General features: G+C 39.3%; 1 long non-coding RNA gene across 4 annotated transcripts in view; it reads left to right on the top strand.

The window, feature by feature from the left end:
• The window catches only part of LOC104150502 (uncharacterized), a 76,457-nt gene extending 60,187 nt beyond the window's left edge, over positions 1 to 16,270 (top strand). For 2 of the 4 annotated variants that reach the window (XR_011137285.1, XR_011137288.1), the window contains one exon: positions 107 to 2,799. This is a non-coding gene — a long non-coding RNA (uncharacterized lncRNA). Of the gene's footprint in view, positions 1 to 106; positions 2,800 to 6,385; positions 6,595 to 7,751; positions 7,921 to 15,267 lie in introns of those variants that run through there. The other 2 variants (XR_011137286.1, XR_011137287.1) reach the window with 2 other exon arrangements.
• The last annotated feature ends 7,396 nt before the right edge of the window (positions 16,271 to 23,666 follow it).

Raw genomic sequence — 23,666 nt, 5'->3', positions numbered from 1 at the left:
CTCGTTTCAATATGAAACAAACTTCCAAAGAAATGCTGTAATAACATTTTTGACAAAAATTTTAATTAAATAATCTTCTTTTTACTCATTTTCAAACAACTTTCAGCTGGCAAGGCAGGATCCTGGAAGCCTTGGGAACCTGGACAGCTGGAACTGAGACACCAGAGGCTGTCATTTGTACTCTCTTAAAGAAAATCATCTGCGAGGGAATTTCTGCACAGGCCCGGTAGCAACCGAGTAATATCTCATCAACAGCGTTTCAAAGTAGGCCATGTCTTAACAGCAGAAGGATTGCATGGTGTGTGACTCTTTGGGAAAAATGGGATTCTCTATAAAAGGATGTTTTCAAGACTTACTGGGTACATTAAAACAGTCAGATCACCCGAAGTTGTCAATGCATGTTTAAAGGAAGCCACTGAACCTTTTTGATGTGATCGTGTATTTGCTAGTTCCCAAAGTGCATTATATCACGTAACAAAAAACTTCAAGTGGAACAAGAAGTCAAAGCAGAGCAAGTATTGCCTGCTCTGATAAAGTATCCTTGTCCTCCCGCTGTTGAAAATTATTTTCAGTGTAAGTCTTGCCTAACCAGTTCCAGATCTTCCTAGCAACTAGAGAGACTAATGGGTCCGACTGCAGACATGCCGGGCTTGGGGGCAGTGTATGCTCAGGTGATACTAAAGCAGGGATGGAAGCTGTTGAGAACACTCTGTATGAGTGACTGCACAAGCTGAGGGGAGCGAAGAAGAATATGAGGAGAGCTAGAGGGCCTGTCCGAGCCCAAAACACTCACAAGGATGTGTGCTTCACGTAAGTGTCCGTATCGCGTTGTCTTCTCATAAGGACCAGACAGAACAATATAAATCAAAAGTATTTGCTTTATGTTAACATACAAGTTTTGCATGTTTATCTCCACCCAGCAGTTACACATTTTTGTCTTAATTGCACGCTAGCTATCGTAAGTTGATGGCTGTGGAACAGTGATTTTCTTAATCTTGTCCAATACCTGCTCTCAAGCTCCAGCATTGTTTTGCAGTACAACATGAATATAAACATTTCTTTAGAAATCTGAAATGAAAAGTTTAAACTTTTTAATGTTTTTGTCAATAATTTGTGTCAAGACAGATTTAATGCTCTGGCTTTTTACCTGTATGTCTTGATCTTATTTTTTTAAGTAAAACTCACTTTAAACAGTGGATATCTTTTATGTAGATATCCTTAAATCCGCAAAGCTAGATACTTACCCATTCTACCTCCACTCATAAACAACAGCTCTGATAATCCTCTATACAGACAATAAGCATTCACATGTGAGCCTTTAAAGTAAGTCTGTGCTGCAGACTTACTACAATGAAGAAAATGATCATTTAATATCAAAAATAGAAATTGTGCCATCTCGGCTAATTGTAATAGAAACACTGTTTGCCTCAGTAGTTTTAATAAGAGATGGTTAAAGCATTTCTGATTAACAGCAAGTTCACTGAAAAATAGTGCTTTGTCAAAGCACAAAGTATTTTGATGAGATTTACAGCTTTTAGCATACTTTTCATTAGTAGAAATTATTTTCTAGGACTGTCTAATTGTGTCTGTCCAAAGAGAAAGGAAGAGCGGGAGACAGGGACAGAGGCTGAAAGAAAAGTACTGAGAGACCTTCAGAGCAAACATTTTGACACGACTGTACTTTCTGAAAACGTTCAAAGGGTTTTGTTTCAATCCCTTGGTGGAATAAAACCAATTCAGAAACCTTGAACGTTGCCATAAAATGGATTTGTCATCCTATCTCAAGCTCTGTTTTCAATGTAATGGAGATAAGCAATAGGCTTCTCTAAGCCATCCTTATGACTGGCAGAGTCTTTGCAAATTACACAAATTATCATCTTACACAATAAAATGGCAATGGAAATGCACCACGATATGCACTTTGTTTATTTATTTAGCAAATGCAATCTGGTTTTAATTATGTATGCTAGCACTCTGTAATAGGCTAATAAACGCCCCCTAGCATATCTTAAGAAAACAATAAAGCGTAGGTAATCTGGCTCTTCACGTCTTTTTTCTGAGCTGCCTCTGTATATTATTTGGTGAATTCTGAAAGTCGGAATCAAACTTCATGCAATCTTTCAAATGAAATGAAAACAAATTTAACAGGTTTTAGGGGTATTGGCCTGTGGTTCATCATCACAGTTGCTTCTGTTTCAAGAAAGTTTGATTTTATTTACTTTTTTCTCTGTGCAGTGGAAAGCTCATGTACTTCAGATGCCAACAGCCAAGCTATCTGCCTCCTTGCTTTGGAACTTGTAGAGTTAATGCAGGGATTGTAGTGAAGTAAGAAAATTAGGATTAGAACTAGCTATGAAATTATTAACAGAAAATGGCCTAGAACTTTCCAGCCTATTCCAGCCTATTCTAACACCAAAACTTGGGAGAGAATTTTAAGTAAAGATTGGGCTTTGGATAAACAGCGACACTGAAAATCATAAGTGCAAGGCTGGGTTTTGACTGCATTATCCTCAAAGTGCTGTCATATATAGTGCATAACTGCCGTGTTTTCAAGGTCGCCCTACAAACACACAACGTCTTGGTGCTGCAGGTGCTGAGCCTCCAGGAACTAGCAAGGTTCCCCTTACGATCTTTGAAGTAACCAAAACTTCTCTCATTTTCAGTAGTGTATGCCACCATTTAATTTGATTGCATACATGTTAAATTCCTCACAGATAATGACCTACTACTAACTTGTCCTTCTCTTTGCAACGCGGGCAAACTAGCTTGAGTTCATCTTTGATGTTGACTAAAGCAGTATGGCATGGAAGAGAGGGGGAAAGAAGGGTGGAGAAGAGTTACCGAAATACTGCTAATGCAGTCAATGTATTTTTACATAGTTATCCTCTAAGTTTACTCTCAGTGTGCCCTGCTTAAAAGGGCAACATTTGAACGCAGATTTCTCAAGAGAAAATGGAAATTTTTGTAACTTGCGAGTGTGAAGGTATGCAAATATGCCTATAGTGCTGTGGTACCAGCAAGACTATCAAATCAGTGGATGATGTGAGAAATTTGGGAGTTAATGCCCAGGAATTGTTTGGAGGCAGCTCTGGGAGGCATTGTCCATTTGGGAGTTCATTAAGAGCACCTGAAGGTATTTAGGCTAAATACTTGAAAAGAAAAGTAGTTTGCAAAAAGGATAAAAAGAGAAGGATGGTTGTGGCATGTAGAAGTGGGATTCTTGTGATGTGGAGGAAAAACTGAGGTGTGATCTTGGGCATTTCAAATGTTTGCTTTGTATTGATGTTCCATGCTTACAGGAGTAAACTATGGATAATTTTGAGATAGTTTCACTTTTAAAAATTCATAAGGAACTTGATGTTAAAGTCCTACCCGGAGGGTTCCACTTGGTTGGATGATGAGCCTCTGGTTGTTCTTTTATTCTGTCTTCAGTTTGTCATCTTCTCCTGCTGCTTCTTCAAGAAGCCTTGATTCTGTTTTTCGGTTGTTCTGGGTGTAAGCTAATATATTTTCTTGCACCTGAAGTCTTTGGAGGTGAGATTTTTTTTCACTTGCAGGTGGGGTTCATGTGCAGTGTGGATTATTTTTGAAAGAGGATTTATACAGAAAGCTTTCTTGTATTTAAAAATGATAGCTTTTCAGGAGGAGGGTGAAAGGAACCTAAATAGTTTGGGTTCTTGGTAAAAGCTATAGGCTCTTAACTTGTGCTTTGTTGAGATCCTACATTTACTTTTTATTGCTGTTTATGGAAAACTAATTCAAAAAGGTATAAAACATATGCAAAGAGCACTGATTCACTTGGTGTTGATGACTGTAGAAAGACATGTTGACTGTAGAAAGACATGTTATCTTCTGGTTATGCAGAAACAGAATGATCTTCCCTAGGAGAAGATTAGCGCTGCTCCTTATATTGATAAGAGTTTTGTTTTTTGGTTGCAGCAGCAGCATTGGTTTTAAAGGTGTGAACTGAGCTGCCAGTGTTTCCTTCCTTGCAGTTATTTCATGGCCACAACTGAGCTACCTGCAAATGTTTCTGAAGACTAAAACTATTACTGGAAATGAAATAAGTGTAAAATGTTTTGTAAAGGAAGATTCTTTTTGTTCAGCTGCCTGGCTTTTGCGCTATGCTTGAGAGAGCAGTGTAGGCCTTTGATACTCGACAAATCTACCCGAGGCTATTTCACTTGCAAGCCGTCAGTGAGCGTCTCCCTGGAACAAATGGTAGCAGGTGTGAATTCCCAGTTAATTGTTTGAGCAAGAGCTGGAGCAGGATGTGTGGCAGTGGTGGTACAATAGCAACTTGCTTTATGAAAAAAAACTGAGTGTTTCCTAAATGCAGAGCAGTTAAAATCTAGATGTAATGCTTGGTAACTTTAACCCTTTATGGAAGAACTCAGTTTAAAAGGGATTATAATAGCTTTTTGCAGTGGGCTGCTTTTGAAACTATGCATTACTTCTACTGCAAAATATTTTGAGATTTAATGCAAAGATTTTTCTTTTTCCTAATTACAGCGGTAGTGTGTTTCTTTGCTTATAAAATACTTCAAGGAGTGGAAGATTAAATAACTTGCACAACTTAATCTTCTAATGCTTACTAGCCTCACTATTTGTCGTGTTTGCTTATTTTTGAGGGGAGGAAATGTGGGAGAGGTTCAAACCTGTGTTGGTTTAAAAAAAAAAGAACTTTTCCTTAAAAAGCTTGGGGTTTGCGGCTTTAATTCTTACCCATTAGTTGTGCAAGTGCATCAGAGTTGGGCTTTTCATTGCTGCTGTAAAGATGAGCTGTGTTTGTCTGCCTCCAGTCTGGAGAAGCTCAGCACTGAAATTCGTTTCATCAAACATTCTTCCATTCATGAGTGTAGAAGAATCTCTTTTGAAGTCAGCATAAACTATACATGAAAACTCTGCAATGGAGAGACCCAGTCAACAGTCAGATACAGTTAATTGATTTCAAAAAGTACACGAAAGGTAGTATTTGACTGTCTTTCAAGGACCTGAGAAAACAGCTTTGCTTTTATTTTCTTTAAGGGTTTCTTGGACTCAAATCCAATTTATATTATAATAACCACTAGAACTGCATTGCAGATGCTCAGAAGGTAGTTTTCTTTATTTTTTCATTCAATATGGAATGAACTAAAAGATTTAAGGAGTCAGAGGAAAACCAAATTATAGATGGCTTCACTGCTTCTAACAAGCAGCCAGATGAATGATCTGATTATTAGCAGTGGAACTGGATAACATACTAGTTTTTTCCTAGTCTTAAGACTAAGCATGACATGCACAAAGACAAAGACTTAACTGTGCCAAGGTCATTCCAGCTGGCTTAGAGTTGCTGTGTTGCACTGTGGTGGGGGGGAGGAAGGGGAATGTTTTACAGAAAAATCAGTGAGCCTTCTCTTGTTTTTAACTTTGGGAGCAATGGTATTTCAGCTCTGAAATGGCAACTCTTTCTATCCACCTAGTCTAACTAAAAGCCTTCTAGACCTAACTAAAATGCGGATCCAAATGATAGCTACTTTCTCCTTTGTTGATTTGAAAGGAGTAGCAGGTTCCAAAATGAGTCTGTCTCAATTTTATTTAGCTGAGGAGAGGTGTGTTCAGCTCTCAAAGGGCTGTTAATGAAAATGGTATCCTGCCTTTAGGATACGATTAACCACAGCATACTTGTGCTGATGAGAAGCTTCTTAACTGGATTCTAATTGGTTTTTGCGTTCACCATAGAGGCTCTTCTCGGGCGTTCTAAGACAGGACTTCATGGAAGCAAAGCAGATGTTTAGGGAAAGTTACGGACTATAGACCAATAATGAGGTGCAGGTCCAGAATGGAGGTAAGTACCTGTAGCTTGGCGGTAAATATGAAAAAGGAGTTTGAAGAAGAAATTTGCTTCCTTGGTATATTGTACGTTGCATTAACATCTGGCTCTGTAATCTTTTGAGAATTCCTATTGTTAAATTGGAGCTGAAATGCTTTGAAAACTGTTTTTTTCCCCCCCCACTACTCATTTATCCCTCCAAACTATGGTATTTTGCCCTCAGCTGTCCCATTGCATCTGTTTGTGTGGCTGTCATGTAAATCAGATGGGAAAATTACTCTCTTTTTTTTATTTTTTACACTGTGGTGTCTCCTATTAGTATTACTGCTGAATACGTTTCACTGTGTTACAACAATCATAGTAAGCAGTAACATGACTATTAGTGAGGTTGTCTTGCAGGAAGAGGTGGGAATCAGATGCTTAACAAGAAACTCCAAATAATAGTCTGTCTTGTCTAGCAGATGTATTCATTATGGCAGGAGCCACAGTGCATGGGTCATGAAGAAGTAGTTCTCTCTAGCGGGTGCATTGCCTGTCCTATTCATTGCATGTGTTTTATTTTTGTAAATAAAGAATTCGTTCTTCTCTTGGCTTTGGAGCATCGACATATCAACTCTGAGTGGTCCTGTGTAACAGGAAATCATGCTGAAATTGAGCCCAGGCCTGAAGTTCTTTGGACTTATCAGCTGTTTGGAGATAAACTGGTTGAAAACCTTGAAGGCTGTGTCCTAAGTTATGCCTATGGCAAGCTATGGAAATGATGCTAGAGGAAGGATGCTCAGGTACATGCAAAGTGAAGGTCACGTAGACTTTGGTTCTCAAGGAGGCCTTAAAACACAAATAAATGAATACATTTGATGGTCTTCATGGTTGGTATTGCTGACTCTAGACCTTCCAGTGAGAATCAACTATGAAACTGAGTGATAAACCAAACGCTATAAAATGGAGTGACAAAAATCCTAGGATTTCGTGATGATTGGTGGCACGCTTTGGATCCGGGTCTACTCTTATCACTTCGTAGTTGTGCTGTTCTAACAATATAAAATAAGTCACTGTTGTCATGGGTTTTATTTTCAATACCCTAATAGACTCTTTGTTTGCTTTTTACTGTAATACATTCTGTAATAGCCTTGTGAAGAATGCTACAAATGGCTTTTCTGCTGTTATGTGGTATAAGCTCTATTGTTCCTTTCCTAATTGTATGCATTTTTCAAATGCCCTGGAAATGTTAGGGGTATGAACTATAGAAAAGATAGCATGAACCAAAGTGCTCCTCTGATGAGACAACCTGGCTCTGAAATTGAAAAGTTACTAATGTACAAGGGGGGGAAAAAAATCCTGCTGTCTGCATTCTAAATAGACATTTGGGCTTAATCTCTGCAGTGGACCTATGACCGCTTCTTTTTGCTAAAGTTTCCTGGAACTATGAGCTAGTTCCAGAGCAACTAAAGCATCCACCAAAGCCAACTTTTCTATTAGAAAAGTCAGAAATTTGCATACAGCTCTTCCAAGAGCAGTGCTCAATATCTTAAGACCATCCAAGGTCGTATCCGCATCCGCATTGAGGTGTGTGTGTGTGTACATATACATGTATATGTGTATATATATGTATTAAAGAAGGAGGCTGACATCCACTGATCCTCTTTGGTCCTGCTCTGCAAATGAGGTGTAACTCCAAAACTGTTGCACTGGGAAAATTTTGACTCTGTGTGGAGCTGTGGAAGTATTTCAGATCATACTATGATGTAGAAAGTACTAAACCCTGGATCATATGGAACCTCTTTCATAAGTCTTTTTAACTTTTTTAAATCTGTTATTGAGGCTTTGTACTATAGATATGCAAAACTCCCAAATTTAATAAGATCTTAAAAAAAAAAAAAAACTTTGGCCAGAAAAACATAAATTTACAGTTCTCTTTTATTATAATCTACTGTTTCAGTTTATGAAATGAGTTTATTGAAAGCATAATGCCTGCAGCTAGCCAGGGAAGGAAAGATTCAAGTTTGACGGCCATATGATGGAGTGTTTTATCCTCCTCAGTACGGACAATGAGGAAGAAGTCACAGACACAGTCTAATTCTGAAGAGGAAGCTAACACAAAGGATAAAGTAAGTACAATAAATCTGATCAGGAGAAGTCTTAAAAACACAGTCTAAGGGCAGGCAGCTGTAAATTCTATTCAAGTTTGGGGGGGGGGGGGGGGAGTGGAATTCATCTTCACCCGAACCAGCTCTCCATGCAGTTTTCCCAATAACTGGACACTAAATTGGCTCTTGTGGAGTTTAGTGACACCTTAATCTGTCATCCTTGGATAGGCAGAAGGGTTCTTATAAAAGAATATAAACAAAGAGCAGTAATGTAAATTTTTGCAGCAGTGTAGACTACTGAGAGACTCTCCTTGGAAGAAAAGAGAGGAGGAAGAAGCAAAGCTAGACTGAAACAACTGTTTTCTAGTTGATTAAAAAAACCCAGTAGTTAAGTGTAATATTTTCCATTGAGGTTGAAGTCAAATCCAGGCTGACTGTCCATGCTTCTTCAGTTTGAGTTCTCTACTTTTTTGGTGCAAAGCAGGCCATATGTATCTCTATTTTTCAGTAGGGAAGGAGACCTTGCCTCTTTGGTTTAACGGGGAGCCAAAACCTGACTGACTTTTCCACCTCCCACATCTGTCTTTTCATACAGTCTGTTTCAGAAAGGGATGCAGTGATTTTCTGCTAGCTTTCAAAAGTTCTCTGTTTGGCTAGAATGCCAGAGTACATGCAATATCCATTATTCCTTCATTCAAAGTCTGGTCAGTTATATGCCCTGAAGTAAACACCATTCCCGATGACTGTAGGACTGGGCCCTGTGGATGAAAGCATTTTTCTTTCTCATCAGAGCACAGTAAAACTTTGTACAAGGTAATTTCATGCTGGCAAAGCAGAGCCGCAGCAGAGCAAAATTTATCCATGGCAGATGGTATGATTCAATTGACTCAAGGTTTTATAATCTTCAGAATAGAATCATTTGTAGTGATAATCACAAGATCTATTTTATCCTATGTTTTTTCTGTGTTCCTCATGTCTTGTAATATAGTGCATTACATGTAAGATGCGAAAATGGTGATTAATCAAAAGAAAGGCATGCAGACTGATACGTTACTATTGGTTTTTCGACGTGTAGTTGCTGTTGCAATGGAATGACATATTTCAGAGATTGCTGGTTTAGCTGTTGAACTCTGTCCAAGAAATCAATATGGAAGGCTATTAAGCCCACAGGGACATCTGTCCAAAGAAGGATATCTTGGGGGTGTGGGTTTGTTCTTTTTGTTTGTTTGTCTTTTCCATGTACGTCTAATTGGATATTTAAAACGTGTATTTTGCCTTTAAAATATTCTGAGGCCATTCTGAGCACAGAAAATATTCGTGCAGTCTTTCAACTGAACTAACTACAAGTTATCATCAAGGCTACTGAGAAATATCGAAATCGACCTCCAATGACTTTTAAGGAATTTGTTGTCTTGAAAATTAAAATAATCTTCATTTTGCATAATTTTGAATCAGTTCTTGGCAATTTTGACCAAACTTCTTTAGCGATCTGATTTTTATTTGAACTCGTGTTCAAAGTAACAGCTGGGGCTTTCAAACAAACCATATCAAATGGAAACCAAAGCACATGTTCAGATCTTCATGAACTGAAACTGATCTAATTTTACAAATTCCATCACACAGATTCCTCCAGCAGCAGTTCAGGCTTATGTGACGCAGTAATTAACTCATGCCTCTGGCTGATAATGGTTTTCTACTGTCTCGTAGTGTCTATTTTATTACTTGTGTCAATGGAAGGTAGTCTGGTCTAACAAAGACAAACGAAGTATGCTTGTAGTTACGTAAACATACTAAGAGAAGTATACATAAAAGTTAGGCAACTCAAATTCTCAGCTGAGAGAGAACTTTCAGCTCCACAGTATAGCTAGATGTTTCCAGTTCCTTAAGCTAGTGGTTGAAGAGAAAGGGGGAAGATGCACTTACTCTCTCTTCTCAGAGTGGTTTTGAATCTGAGATGACGTGTGCTCTAAAGTGCAAATGTGTTGTTTTTAGGATAGTAAAATTTGGCAATTTCATTATGGACTTTGTTGTGTTGGCAGACTCAGGTGTGTGGTCTGAGTTGTTGTGCAGAAGAATCTTGGGTGTCTTCTACAAACACGGACCAAATCAAATTGTCTCCATTATGAATCTATTTTGCATCCTTGCTAGCAGTTATGTCGTTCTGCCCCTTACATATGATAAAATAAGCGTTTCCTTACCTGAAAGGAAACTGATGACAAATGTAACAATGAAAAGGACTTCAGTCTGCAAAGAAACCATATGAATACCTGAGAGGGCTTGCCAAAAGACTGACAAAGAAATGTCCATTCATTCAGATAAAAGAAAAAGCAGTGACCCATGGTTTTGAAGTGTAAAACAGTAATGTAGCCACAGTATTAACTAGATTGTAGTTAGACAAAGTAAAACTTTGCTGCTATTTAGCAGCTATGTTTTACCTAGGATGTGATGATAAATCTTAGTTGTATAAAATCTGCTTTTGTTTTCTGGCACTTTAGCAATTAAATTTCTTTTTCTGCTCCAGACCCTCTTCGAAGTAAGTTCACCAACTAATGATACATCTCTTTCAACTACCTTCATCTCGTCTTGACCAGCTTAGTTTTGCTCTCTAAATTCAAGGTTCCTGCATGTTCTTGCTTGATAAAGTAGCTTTAGGGACAATTTAAGAGGTGCTATGTAGAATCATGTCATGCACTTATTCAGTGTCCTTCATGACTTGAAAGTAAAAAGTCCTTACAGCATTTCAGGAGACTTTCTCATCTGGCTAAGTTAATAGATCTGATACAAAAGCCTGACCAAGACTGGGAGAGCTTGGCTTCCATTCTGGTATTAAGCCTTTGACCGAACTGAACTCTGTCAAAATGCTGTAAAGACGCTGGAGAAACACGTTGCTACCAGATGCACTATTTGCCTGAAAAGTCCTGGCTGGGCATTATAACTGTGCCAGATCCTTGGCATTATGACAGCAGCAGAATAAAATGACAACATCATGAAAAGCCTGGAAACTTTTGTGTGTGGTTTGTTCATTTTCCAGAAATGCTGTGTCTCAGAATTTTTCGGTTTTAACTTCAGCTTGTAAACTTTCTGTTCTGGTGCTTTTCATCTGGTGGCTTATCCTACAAACTTAGTCTGAGAGCCCTATTCACTATGACGAGTGTAAGTTCTTTTCATGAGTGATGAAGATGAGACCAGTGCTTTTTTTGTTCCTTGTTTTGGCAAGTACTGTACCTGTAGATAATTCAAAAGAGCAGTCTCCCTGAAAGAATCCTTCAGACTTTTTAACGTGTAACTTTGAGCACTAAACAAAGGAGAAACAGGAAGTAGTGAATGCTGCCACCTCCTCACTTTCAAAGCTGATAAAAATGATTAGTGTCGTTTGTTTCATTTACTAGTGATGTGTTATGGGACCCGAAGATATTATTTGGCTCGTCTTAAGCTGAGATGCCTACTGCCGGAATGTAAATGTGAATGCACATACATTGGCTTGAGGCTTTTTTGTTAGGTTTTATGTTTTATGGCCAATTTTGTAATGGAAGCTATTTAACTATTGGGCAGCATTAGGATTATCTTTAGCAACGTTACATATGCATATCTTCTAAGTGTTCTTTCCTTGTGCTGTGCGAGTAGGTCTTATTATAAAATATTGTGAAGCGCAATAAGGAGCACACCACCTCTGTGACGTACTTTCCTTTTTACCAGTGTCCGATGGTGCTTCTCTCCGCGTTCTCTGATGAAGTTCTCCTACAGTGAAGAGAATTTGCTGCTTTTCTGCTTCCATCTAAAACTTCTGGATAAGTACAAATCTGTTCAATCATGTCGCGTAGAGATGGACAACTTGAGTCAAGAGCGGGTTGAATTGGAATTACACAAGCAGCCCGAGTTGAACAACTCATGTAATGGCAGCGTTACATCCAGGGTTGCTGAACGTTCTGGTTTTGGTCCATGTTTTAGAAATAGCTTTCCTTAATAGCATCAACCATACATTGCTCCGAGATCAGATGTTTTGTCACGTGTGTTCGCCAGATGAGTTTAAAATAGACCTTGGTATTTCCTCGTTGTGGCTTTGCTTCTGTGAGATATTAAGGACTTTTCAGGGTGTCGCTGTAAGAGGAAAGAATTCTCGAGGCTTGCAGTAGGCTCTTTGCTGTTCTCAGCCATTTGATTTTCATTTTGTGGAGTATAATGGAAAAAGCGTTGTTCTGACATTTGGATTTGACGTTCTGAGCTCAGCAGTGCAAAAAGGGGAGCTAATATCCTCAAGATACGCCCCTGTGTTTCACAGACTAGTAGTCCTATTGGTCTCAGTTAAAATCCAGAATAAGGAACAGGACTTGTCTGCCCTTGGGTATTTTGACCAAGATTGGATAAAATACTAGTCAATGGGAAGAAAAGGTTGAGATGTGTTCTATCTATAAATCAGAATAGTGCAAATATCGGATTTTCTATGGCACAAGGAAGAGGATAGCGCTTGCCGTGAAGATATGGTTTATACATACAGCTACACAGCTGGCAATGTTCTGTAATGTTCCCATAGTTTTTTCATATGCGACTAATTGCAAAGGCGGAGTGACCCTCTGCTGAAAACTGCCTGCTAACCTCTTGCGTTTCAGTTTATACTACACAACATTCGAAGCCCTAATACCTCTGAGCTCAGGTCAAATTAAAGTAGCTATGCCAATTTTTCCCTCTAACTCAGCTCAAACGCATCTGTTGCTTGGCTGTGGAATATGTGACTTAGGTGGCAGCGGAAGAATTTCTGGCTTGTCCCAGCTGCAGCGTGGTAGTCAGCTCTTTGTGTGGTCCTGTGCGAGGCGCTTCGCTCTGGCCCCTGCAGCTGCGCTGTGGGCAGTGGGCGAAGGTGAACACAGGCGAAGCCCTTCATTTGATGCTGCCCCGAGCTGAATAGCTGTGGAGGAAGGCTGTGAGGCTGGGAGTCACAGGTTCAAAGGCCAGTTTGTTCCCACTGGGCCGGAGGCAGGGTCAGAAAAGACAAAGCGATTGTTCATTTTCAGGTTTCCTTAAAAAGAGAGAGGCTTGTAAACTGCTGGTTTATTCATTCTTGTGCTCTGTATCATGCTGATAACTGTGTTCTTGTTATAAGCAGTACACTTTCAAATAGAAAATGCATCTTGTTTCTTTAGCTGTCTTGGCTTTGGTATCAAACTGATGCTAAAGGAAAGCCTCCTTGTGATAGCATGAGTGCTACTGAAAAGAGTTAAAATCCCATTTCATCTAGAGATAATTAACTTGCATTTGTATGGAGTATGTATGTGAGTAAATAAATTTAGGACTTGCATAACTTGAGGGAACACTTTGAACGTGAGGCATTGTTGAAGCTGAATGCAGATCAGCCGGGTATGTGCTTCCAAGTAGCAGCAATGCTCTGTTTCATCGGAGACTAGAGATGGGTGAATACTGTAACAATCTCATTTTTTAAAGTGTCTTCCATTTTTTTAATCAATTTATTTCAACTGTTACATCCTTTTTAAAATGACTTCCATTAATTACTGCTTGGTTGAACTTGATGCCTGGAATATTTGTGGAAAGAGGGAATTCTAAGAAACCCTGGAGGACAGTCACAGAAAATAAGTTTTGAATTCATAAACATGAATACTTAAAGCAGAACTTATATTTGCAGTCAAGGAAGTGAAATACAGCATGTGATATGCTTCCAATCAAAACTAGCTCAAGTCTCAAAAAAGCATTTACTTTTACAAGCATCAGTTCTTGGAAATAATCTACAGCTTTTGTTATGTGACAACTCTTCAAATGATTCTGTGCCCAGAGATTTCCTAGTACAATTTCAAAACAGAGCTTTTGTCAATTAACTTCAGGATCAATAGAAAAAGAGAATAGTCCTTCTGCCTGCTCTGCAGCTTGATAATTGCTGTAGGACCAATCATGAAACCTAGGAAAGAGTCCTAAATACGAAGATCTTAGTTTTCAGTGTCTGCATAGGAGTGATGGGAGTGCTCCTCAGTGTTCAGGAGGTCAGGGTTGACAAGTACTGTCCTTTCTGAATGAAGGCAGAGGTTTGATCATCTGTTGCGTTGGACTCGGGCGCGTTGTAGACATTGGTGCTTTTGGTTCCTGAGAGGAAAGTGTGCCCTCATTTTAAGGACCACTTCTGTGCGTGCCGAGGGGGCTGCACTGTTACTTTTGGGCCGCATGTCGTGACCGCGCAGATCTTCCCTCTGCAGCAGGCACAGAATTTGGTATGGACAAGGCAGCTGCCTGTGCTTTGAGTGAAGGGCCACCCCGGGAGCTGCCTGCAGAGCAGTGCTCATGATGCAGCTGATTGCCTCCTGTTGGGTGGAAGCAGTGATTTGCAGGCCAGTGGCTTCTTCACTGAAGCCTTTTCACGCTCACACTCTTAATTCCAAGCAAAATGGTTTCAAAACCTCAAAAACAAAACAAAAATAAATGCCTGAATCTCCTCCAAATGCAGCTTAGCTCCAGTCCAAGATTTGGGTGGTCCTTTTTATTATTATTTTTATTTTCCCTAGTTCATGTTTCCCATCTTGGAATGGAGGGTAGAGGTGGACTGAGACACGTACTTACATACCTTGCACTGTGAAAACACTATCCAATCTAGCTATTGCCTGTGTGGAGATGTTTTAGAAGAGGTAATACACAGAGCAGAACTTGAAGGTATTTCTTTTGGAAAGGATCCAAGTGTTTATAACGAGGACCCCAGTTTTACTTCTCAACACAGAGATAAAAACATTCTACTTCTAGTCCTATTTGTTCATCTATAGAGTAGCTTCATCTCTTTTCTCACTCTCCCTGCCCTTTTAAAATCAGCTGTTTCACGTATCTACACCTGTTTGTTTTTATTTCTGCAACCTGTGTTGCTGTATCATGGCACTCTGAGTCAAACCTTTTTTTTTTTTAAAGATTAGTTTCACCTATATTGACTATAAAACTGTCACTCAAAGACTCACAAACGTTTTGTTATGTGACAGTGTGTTAACAAACATTTTGAACTATTCTTGCTGGGATATTTTGTATGAGTCATGCTTTTTATGATGTGAATAAAAGTTCTTCTGGGAAAGACTGAAGTAGTGGTATTTCCCACTGTTTAATGTGCAAGTATCTTAAAATTGCTGTCCAGTTGCTGTTTGCAGATGCAGCTTTGGTTGTAGCTTTTCTTTGTTGGAGTGAAACCTGCAACTAAGAGAAACAAAGCCTTGTTTAAGTTTCAGTATGAAGTTGTAACCAGTGTGTATTCGCGTTTTTTCCTCCGGTAGCATCAGACACATGGGTAAAAAAAAAAAAAAAAGTTTGACACTAACCCTTCTTTCCTCTTTCACCATGTCTCTTTTTCATAAGACTAGCATCCGACCTCATTTGCTTTTCCATTTATTTTAGGTATCCTGTTTGTCTATAAAACTCTTTTTCCTTGGGCTATGGGATGGATGGATCTCTCCCTCTCAGGATGTCTAGACAAGTTAATCGACTGGCTTTCCCTCGGCGGAAGGAATGGCAAGGAAACTTGTTTCACCAATAAAACTGCCTGGAAAGTTCTCCTGTGTAATGCGAATGACTAATAGTGATGGAAGCAGCATTATTATTGCTATGAAGAAACGAGCTATGGTTGGATAGAGTCTTGTCTTAAGCTGGTTCAAGAAAAATGGACTTCTGAACTCCTCAGAAGTTCTTCTAGACAGATCCACATCTTCTCAGGTCATCTTCTGCATAATACAGTACACAGTTTCTCCAGCTCTGACTGACTGATAGACTAGGCCAGGGAGTTATCTGAAATCCAATGAATTGCACCAAGTTACTTTGGACCCTTGAGAATCATATGATTCTAAACTAGAAAAAAGGGCTTTAGCGAGCCTGGTATTTTTTTTTGTTTCTTATATGCAGTCCCAAGTAGGACTTAATGCTGGTTCCAACCTCTGTAGTTAGAAAATTGCTGATTTTTACATCAAAAAAAAGAAATGAAGAAAACCAAATCCTAGGAAACTTTGTTTGAAAATAACTCTAAAATGCATCTATTGTAGTCCAAAATAGATGATTTCTTACAATTTTTTTTTGTATCTTTGGAGCTGTATCACCTACTCACACCACCTATCCAGTGTTGTTACGTATGGACTTAAAGAAAATTTTATCCTGACTGTCTTTACTGAGCTGGTTTCCATGTGTATTGGAGCAGGTGAGGTGGTGTGAGCCCAAAGTTTCCCAAAGGCTGACTTTATTTTAAGGAATCTAGTCTCTAGGCTTCCTTTGTCATTAGCCCAGAGGAAAAAGATTGCTGTCAGGACGATACAGTGTGGTTAAGCTAGGTTCCTCCTCTGAATCGCTCACCTGAGATATTATAACAGATCGTGTCCAGATCAAGTTGCAAGGTGATATAAACCCACTGAAGGTGGCTGTAGTCAATCCATTTAATTTCACAAACGCAGCAGCATAAAGGTAGCTAGTTAGTGATTTCAGCTGGTGAGTGAAAACTGTCACATGAGGACAAAAACTTTTAAAAACATGCTAAGCAGATCAAATATTACAGTGATCAAAGATAATCACTGCTTATTTTCTGATGTCAAAAATGTTGATTCAGAGGTACACATGTGAGTTTCCAAGTATGTGACCCCTGTTGGCTTACTGACTCTGCTAAGATAACATAAATGTTGTTTCCCTTCAATGACCAGATAAATATGTAAGCGCTTCTGGCATGAAGACTTATGCATGACAATTTAAGAGCTGTATCTACGAGTACTCTTTGAAATTTGTTTTCCGTAACTCTCTGTACCTTTAAATGTATTGTTGTCAAAGACACGTGTGAATGTGGGCAGGCATCCACTTTATGCAGAGCTAAGAAGAAGCAGCAGGTATTAATCACGCTTTGCAAATCACTGGCTGCTTTATGAACTCCCTTCTTCTCTAATAAATATGGTGGAAGGGGTGGAAATTCGGCTCCTCCAGTTAAGATCGGCTCAGACATGGACTGGTTTCTACCTGTCTCTTCTGGTTTTGAATTTCAAATCTCATTTAGCTATTGTTTATCAGGCTTTCAGAATTACACCAAAAATGTTGAGGATGTGTAAAGGATGTTGATGACAGAGCTTATTTTAAGGTCCCTCAAAATTAGGCCCAGTGTCATGAATCATGATAGATAAGATATTAAAAATCAAGCTTCTCTAGAATAGACTTTTGTGAGAGCTACCTCTCTGTACTATCGTACTGACCAACAAGAAGTATCTTAATCTATCCTTCTGTACCTGCACTTTAGCAATGAAATGAGATGTTCTGGAAAATCTTTGCTCTAGATTGGAGAGAAATCTTGATTGTTAAAGTAAGATTAAAGCCTTAATAGGTATTTTTGTTTGTATACTTTCCTGCGGTTGTAGTGTGAAGTTACTGGTGGCAAACCAATGGATCGTCAGCTATGCAAGTAAGCGTATCATAGCCATGTGCATGATTTCTGTCATTTTGTTCTGAATGTGGGACTTGTCCAAAAAACCACTTCTTGCAAGTACTTTATGTTAATTAACCTTGGAAACTTTCTTTTTTTTAATTAATGATGGTAGTGTGTCAGGATTAATCAGCAGCTAATAGTTGGAGTGTGTACATACGTGCATGATAGGGGAAAATAAATGACTTAATAGAGATTATACACAGATACGTTGGCAGACATCCAGGAAATGCATGAATTAAGCACCTTTGTCCAACCATATGCTCATATCAACTTATTTAATTTGTCTAAAATCCACTGGAGAGGGTACATGTTTTGTTTTTCGAGCGTAGGTTCTCACGCTACTCTCACTGAAGTCAAGCAATCAAGCTTGACTTGAAGCAGCAGCAATTACTGGAAAAAAAAGTTTTATTTTCTTAACAACAAAACCCACATTTTGTTAGCGACTAAAACTTGAGTTCTACCAATGGTGCTTTTTCCCAGTCGTGTTCTGCCTCTTGAATGAGCTGAGCTTACATGTACTAACTATTCGTTTTTCTCTCCCTCTCTCAGCATGATGGGCCACTTCAAATTACTGGTGCTCCAACAGTATTTTGCAGTAAACTGGCTCTACCTGGTTTCGCTCACTCGTAACTCAACCTGCTGTTGACTTCCATAGGAGCAGAACAAAACCTATGGAGCGTGCTTCGAACTCCTACCCATAAGGACTAGCAAACTGTAACTTGAGCTGGCTGAGCAGTATCCATTGTGTGCTGCGGACATCAGTTCACGAAAAAGCACAAGAACTGTGTTGTTGCTTGTGCAGCCTAGCTCCCCTCACATCCGAGAGGCTGCTCCAGAAGAAGTGAATGGCACATGAACCCAGAACTGTTTCCCCGCATCTGCAGGGCTATAGAGCCCTGTCTGTGTGATGGCCTGTGCTCCGTAGGCAAGTGCTTACTGTTCCTGGAGTATCATCATCAAATAAATAAATCCCCTCATGAAATCAATTTATTCCTAGTAAGCCATGGCTATGGATAAAACATAATGACTACTGGGGAAGATTAACTACTCTGGAAGAAGGCATGTTTAACCTTCTTCAGTGCACTAATTGGAGCTAAAGATAGAGAATCCTGCAGGTTTTATCAGTCTTTGAAACTTTGCTAAATTTTGGATACATCTTTAAAATGTGACAGCTAAACTCTAAGGCTTTCAAAGGACATAACATGCTATTTTACCATAACTTCAGAAAAGATTGATTGTTTTGCATTGCTTTAAGCTATAGATCTTGGACAGTATTTGAAGAAAGGAAGGCTCAAGCAGTAATAGCTGTATTAAGCGTTAGTATTTTGCCTGTGCTGTATGTAATTTCTGTTGCTTTGAGACATCCACAATCTATGGGCCGAAAAGGATGTTGGTAGTAGGTGTATGTCATGTAGTTCTCCTTTATAGCGAAAAATAACACAGTCGAGAACTGGGCCACAAGGTAAATTAGCAAATTAGAGTCTTAGTGGTTAGATTTTAAAGAGGTTTTTAATCTGCCATAATGACCCATTAACTTCACTTAAAGTATGCTTTTATTGTTCCATTTTATAGCACTGTTATCACTTTTAGTACTGTTGCTATTTTTCTTTGATTAGAATGTGAAAACACCAAAGAAGTGTCTAGTAAATAGTCTTGTTCCTGTGCATTTTTTCATCTTGGTTTTATAGTTTCCTCTTAATTTTGCTTGGTATAGGACAAGCATTTAGGGAACCACTTTGCAGAAATTACATAATTTCTTTTTCTTTTTGATTTTAAGTTATTACCCAGCTGATAAATCTAAGACATTCTCCTCAATGCGCTCAAGTAATCTCCCAGTAAAGTCTATTCTCCTAATTTTTGTCTTTGTCCAATGATCAATTTAGTTACCATGTGGAATTTCGAATCACTGATTCTAATCTTACTTCCATTCAGGGTGACCTTAGCATGTTAGAGAGGCTTGATTGCCTTATCAAATGGCAGTGGTTTTGTGCAAATGACTGAGGTCTCCGTTTTCTTGTTTTGCCTCTGGATCAAATTCTGTCTTTTGTTACACTGAAGCTTGAAAGCTGAAAAAATATAATAAGGAATGTAATTTCAAGTTTTATGACTTCACTAGTTCACCATGATCCATGATGATCTATGTATCTTCTAGTAGAAAGAATATTACTTTTAATATACTTCTGCCCATTCTGTTTCTTAATGACTTCTTTTCCTTGAAAGAGCTGATGCAGAGACCCAAGAGTTTTTTGATGAATTATCTAGATAATTATGAACCAGTTAAGCATGACTGAATTTAGTTAGAAGATTGTCGTAAAAGACAAGTAACCAGTTATTTAATGGTAAAGAGGAGTAGCTACTGATGTAAATGAAGTACTAAGTAGCTTATTTTAACTATATATTACCCAGCAAAGTTACACTTATCTAACCTTCATCACTGCCAAAAATTATTTGTGGAACATATTCCTGAACAAAAATTTAACCTTGAAATGTGGTGCACTGGTGGCATAACTTGCATGGCGCTATTTGCCATCTTTAAATAAGATCTTTATTTACTTAAGTTGAGTTTGAACTGGAAAGTTTTAGTCGTCTCTTCTCATCCTGAATCTGAGCTTACGAATCGTCTCTACGTCCTCGTGCCTTTTGAACTATGAGAAGAGGACTGCCTGTGTTCTCATAACACAGTCACAACTGTGGATCTGTGCTGAATTTAGAACAGCTAAAAAGAATGATTAATTCGCATACAGGGTTTTGGCCAAGTACCTATAGAGATCAGAAAAGATTTCCCCGTGGCACAGGGCTTTTTCTTACTCTTCTAGTACCTCAGAGGTTCACAGCAGCTAGGGAGAGAGTATCAGGTGGGCGAGGCACTCCTCTGAGGTGATTGAAAGAGAATTTTTTAGCACATCTGTAGTAGACGTACTAAGGGCCATATTCATCACTAGACTGTAAGATGAGTGGCCACTGAAGGTTTGGACTGAAATATGGATCTCTGCAAGTTCTGAGCAAGTTCTTTGCATGGGTGAGATATGCCATCAGCAACCTAAATGAAAGAAATGCTTCTCTCACCTTACAAGTTTCTTGCTCTAATGTTTCTTAGCTTACCTGGTGTGGTACTAAAGACTCATTTCAGTTATGAGCTCTCTGACACAAGCTTTTCGTTAATCACTTCCTGCACTTAAAGACAGCATCATGAATGGGTTTCTCTCAGGTGAGGCTCACAGGGACTTTGTTTTGTTTTTCTCCCTCTTTTTCTATGTAGTACAGAGCATATTAGGACCAACTGAGCATATCTCACCTAACTGATTCTCTGCCAATCTTTGCAAGAGCTCTGACAGCTAAAATTTTGGTCTGTACTCTACAGAAATCCAGCACATAAAGTTCAGTAAGAAAGTAACTGGGTGAAGGCCTTAGGAGCCTGCAATATCAAGGTGAGTTATTTTCCATTTCCTGCTGACTTAAACTCTCTGAAACTTCTGAAAATGTCCTTCAGCTTATGAAGGTTGGTGGGACCGTCCCTTTTGCTTTTGTTCATCTCCTTGCTGTTTTGTCTCTTTCTGGTTTTTGCTTTCCCGTAGTAGTGTCTGTTGCGTACAGCTCACTGTTGCAGGAGCAGACTCTTCTTTCATTAAAAGCCAGTATAGCTGCTGTGGTGGCATGCTTCAGAATCATATGTTAACTCTCTTTTTGAACAACTAGGAAGGAGGCTTCAGTCATTTGAATGTTGCGCTGGGTTTCAGAGCAGTGGTTTTGGCGACAGCCTGAGCCCCTTGAGACCCAGGGGTCTAGAGGAGTCCAACCACTTGTAAAACAGGGATATGTGAGACTCAGGTAATAGCTACGTACACATTTATTTCTTTAAGAGAAAGGCAATCAAAGATCTTGCATCTGCACACAAATGAAGACAGCTGTCTGTCTTTTCTGTATGGGACTCGGGGTGTGTATGTCCATGCAGACTACCACATGGGAGACAGATAAACTGTCCACCTCACAGTGAGTCTCCCTGCCCTGAGGGGGAGCCGCCATGGGTGAGGCAGTTGAAGTTGTTTGAAGGCTGAGGGTTTAAAGCCTCCAGTAAAGCTGCACCTGTAATAGTGACCGTTTTATTGAACAGAACAGCACTGAGTGCTGGAGGGCATGGAAAGAAAAAGATTTACGTGCTTCGAGAACAACTTACAGGGTTAGAAACGAGAGGCAAATGCAAGAGGAAGAAGGAGGGAGGGACTGAGGAGGAGCTATGACGGCTCACTGATGAGCAGGGTGTCAAAGTTATAGTGACAGTACTACAGAGTTCCCCCTTGATATCTGCATTACTGGCTAGGGAAGAATGTTTCATGTGTGTGTACAGTGCAGTCTTTTTTCAATGTAATGCACTGCACAGCTATTTGAGGAGTTTCCTTTGTATTTAGCTTTAAATTGGGTGCCACTCTGATACTTCAAGCTGCCTTCAAAAACAAGTTTGTTTTCTTAGCCTGTGTCCAGTTCCACGAAACAATACAAGCTCCAAGAAAATCCGTTGGTCATTAATGCCAGTTGACTTCAGAAAGGAGTATCTATGTTCTCATTGATATTCCTAGGCACCTTGTTAATCTCTCACAGCTGAACTCTTTTTCTTCTCTAGGTTGGCCTTCTATTTCTGACCTTTCAAGCAATCTTTGAATGAAATTGTGGAATCTTGCTCACTCTCTGCAAAGCATTCCCAGTGCCTCCAAATGTAGTTTATAATGACACACACAACTCTAATTTTCAGTGGTGCATCTACAGCAAAGGAAAGGGCCACCTCAAGGGCATTTTGAACAAGGAACACTCACATGAAAAGAGATTTCTGGGTACACATACCGGAAGCACGATAGCCTTATGCGAATAACCGCTATTTTCTTCTGGTCATCAGTGGTGCCTAGGGCTAAGGTCTCTGGCTCATCAATTTCCACTGAGCTGTACGCTCACATTAGAGGGCAGAATTTAATTCTTAAAAACAGAGGCACTTATGATCCAGTGGAAGTAGAAGTTTAGGTATGAAGGCTTGATGACAGTGAAGATTGGTCTCTTGCATCCTGACTTTCGCATTTTCTTTTTGTGACAGAATACGTATGCTCATATCCCTTGGCTTAGGTGGGAGCACCATGGATGTCTTAAATTACTCCCACTTGGACCATCCTGTAGACTAGAATCTTCATCAAAATATGTAATTCAATTCATTACCTTCCACAGCTGACAGGTCAGTGACTGAAGAGTGATGGAGACATTGATGATCTTGCTGTCTTCAGAGATCGTTGGTTTACTCTCAGCGTTAGAAGAGCTGTTAATACTGAGACTGTGCACAGATTCAATGCCTCGGTATCTCCGTTTGCCACATATCTTGATAGACAACATTGTCTAGGTCAGAAAAACCTTGATAAATATTTATTGTGTTTTTCTGACTTACACGTAGGAGCTAAATCTATTCAATACACCTTGTTTAGTTCAAGTTACTTTTAAAATTTTAATCTCCAACTGTTTTAGCAATAAAAGGCTCCAATGAGTCTTTCAGCATCATGAAATGGTTGGCTTTGTTTCACTTACCTGATACTGGGTGTAACTTGGTACCAGCAAAGCAGGACTCTAAAGGCTGTATTTGTTGTCTTCCTTATTGCTGTTACCTTGCTTTTTCATGTTAAAAAAAAAAAAAAAAAAAAAAAAAAGCCTGCCCCAGAGTTGTCCCAGCTTCCTTACTGATGAGAAGCACTTTGCTCTGTTATACGTGTAACAGATATATTTCCTGTTCACAGGTTCTGGCTACTGAATGGTTGAGTCCATGCACATGCCAAAAATGTACGTGGGCAATAGTCTGTTTATTGGCTAGAGCAGGTTTCTTTGTCTTGCTAGAATATCAGCAATTATTGTAAAGGATTTTGAACAGATGTAACAATATTTCCTAGGGTCCCCTGAGTAATAGGCAATAAAGGCAATACAATTGCTCTGTGTGTCTTGTCCCCTTCCTCCAGCTTAATGAAGTAATTTTCTTCTTTATCCATCTGTGTGCCTGACCACAATCAATACCAAGAATGACAGATATGTGTGACATCCAGTTTTTAAAATAAGTAGTTTTGTCATATCACCATAGCCTACAAATGCCAGTTTGGCCCATCTGCACAAAAGCATGCAATCATCAGTCAAAAAATAAGCAATGACCCCTGTGGTTCTCTAATGTTTCTGTTAGTTTGGTATCACAAAATGTGTTTAGCTGTGCAGCGAGCTTCCCCAGACTTAAAAGTAAATAAAGAACTGCAAAACCCAACAAAGCGTCTGCACAAAAGAAGCAGCTCACAGGAATTTTTTTCCAATACTTCAGGAAAGTCTAAAGTCTAGTTTT

Source organism: Struthio camelus, chromosome W, assembly GCF_040807025.1.
Source record: "Struthio camelus isolate bStrCam1 chromosome W, bStrCam1.hap1, whole genome shotgun sequence".
NCBI lineage: Eukaryota > Metazoa > Chordata > Aves > Struthioniformes > Struthionidae > Struthio > Struthio camelus.
Note: the sequence above shows the minus strand (reverse complement) of the source record. Positions and strands in the feature narration are given on the sequence as shown.